Genomic DNA, 1,680 nt, shown 5'->3' with positions numbered 1-1,680 from the left:
CCCTTCTACGGAAAAGACCACGAAGATGCCTATAAACACTTGGATGAAGTCAACGATGTAGCTGATTATTTTAATGTTCCCAATGTGCCTCGCGAAACCCAACTGCTTCGTATGCTTCCAGTTACATTCAAAGGTGCTGCAAAGGATTGGCTCAAGTCACTCCCTCCCGGATCCATCACTACATGGGCTAAGATGAAAGAAGAATTTATTGACCAATTTTGCCCACCTTCGAAAATAGCCAAGTTGAAGAAAGCTATTGCCAACTTTGAAAAACAAGTTGGAGAGTCCCTTTATGAGGCATGGGAGAGATACAAAAGTCTACTAAGGAATTGCCCACATCATGATCTTAATAGCCAACAAGAAGTCTCCATTTTCTATGATGGAGTCAATGTAACAACTAGGCAACTCCTTGACTCTCAAGGACCACTCACGAAGAAACCACCTCCAGTAATAAAAGCTCTAATTGAAGAATTCTCTAAGCACTCTAGAGAATACCATAACCCAAGGAATGACTTGACTCGAGGGGCGGTGAATTCCATTACCGATGACATGGCAGCAATGATGGCAAAGTTTGAAAGCATGGACCGAAGAATGACTAAGATGGACCAATCCATCCATGCTATTAGGGTTGGATGTGAAAACTGTAGAGGGCCTCACCTTACAAAAGATTGTGATCTTGATGAGAATGGGAACCGGAAGGTGCAAGTGTGCTATTCAAGTGGTGATAGGTTTGATGATAATTGGAGAAAACCAAAGAAGGAATGGCTACCTTATGATGAATACAAAAAGACACGGGAGGAAAAGTATAAGCAAAAGGATAGAGGCTTCTACCAAAAGGAGGAACCGGTACATGAAAAGAAATCAGATTTGGAAGACATGCTTACAAGATTCGTGGCCGCATCCGAAAAAAGACACAATGATACCGATGCTACACTTAAAGATCAACAAAACATGTTGAGATAACACCAACTTATGATGAAAGATCAACAAGCCTTGCTTAGGAATCAGCAAGCATCTATTCTCAACATAGAAAAGCAGCCGGGACAACTTGCTCAACAAGTGAATGAGAGAAGACCGGGTGGACTTCCTAGTAATACCGAAAGTAACCCAAAAGGTGCACATATAAACATAGTGACAACTAGGAGTGGGAAAATTATAACTCCTCTGACCCCTATTCAGCAAGAAGATCCTGAAATGGTGCAAGAAGGTAAAGAGGAACTTGAAAAATCATAAAATCCCGATCCGACTCGCCGAGTCGATGTTACGGACTCGACGAGTCCCCCACCTGAACAGAAAACTCAGCCTCCTATTAAGCCATATCAGCCTCCACTTCCCTTTCCGGTTCGAGCTAGACAAGAAAAAAATGAAGTAGACTACCAGAAGTTTCTGGAACACATTAAAGCTCTTCAGATCAATATGCCATTCATAGAAGCGGTTGCACAAATGCCGAAGTATGCCAAATTCCTCAAGGAGCTCCTGACTAATAGAAAGAAGATGGAAGAGGTGAAGAAAGTGGTCCTAAACGATAATTGTTCAGCTGCCATGTTGAACAAACTACCTAAGAAGAAAGGTGATTTGGGAAGCTTAACATTGCCTTGCCAATTTGGAAACTTAGCCACCATTTATGCATTGGCTGATTCAGGAGCAAGCGTAAATCTCATGCCATACTCCTTTTTCAAA

The 1,680-nt window shown here is 42.0% G+C and overlaps 1 non-coding gene across 1 annotated transcript; it reads right to left on the bottom strand.

Moving 5' to 3' along the window:
- Positions 1 to 240: 240 nt before the first annotated feature.
- On the bottom strand, positions 241 to 347 carry LOC145128051 (small nucleolar RNA R71). Its single transcript, XR_013716653.1, has one exon. It is a non-coding gene; the product is annotated as a small nucleolar RNA R71 (small nucleolar RNA).
- Positions 348 to 1,680: the final 1,333 nt, after the last annotated feature.

This window comes from Lactuca virosa, chromosome 7 (assembly GCF_052849685.1).
Source record: "Lactuca virosa cultivar CGN04683 chromosome 7, Lactuca_virosa_CGN04683_v6, whole genome shotgun sequence".
In the NCBI taxonomy this organism is placed as follows: domain Eukaryota; kingdom Viridiplantae; phylum Streptophyta; class Magnoliopsida; order Asterales; family Asteraceae; genus Lactuca; species Lactuca virosa.
The sequence above is the reverse complement of the archived record's forward strand: the minus strand, read 5'-3'. Positions and strand labels throughout refer to the sequence as shown.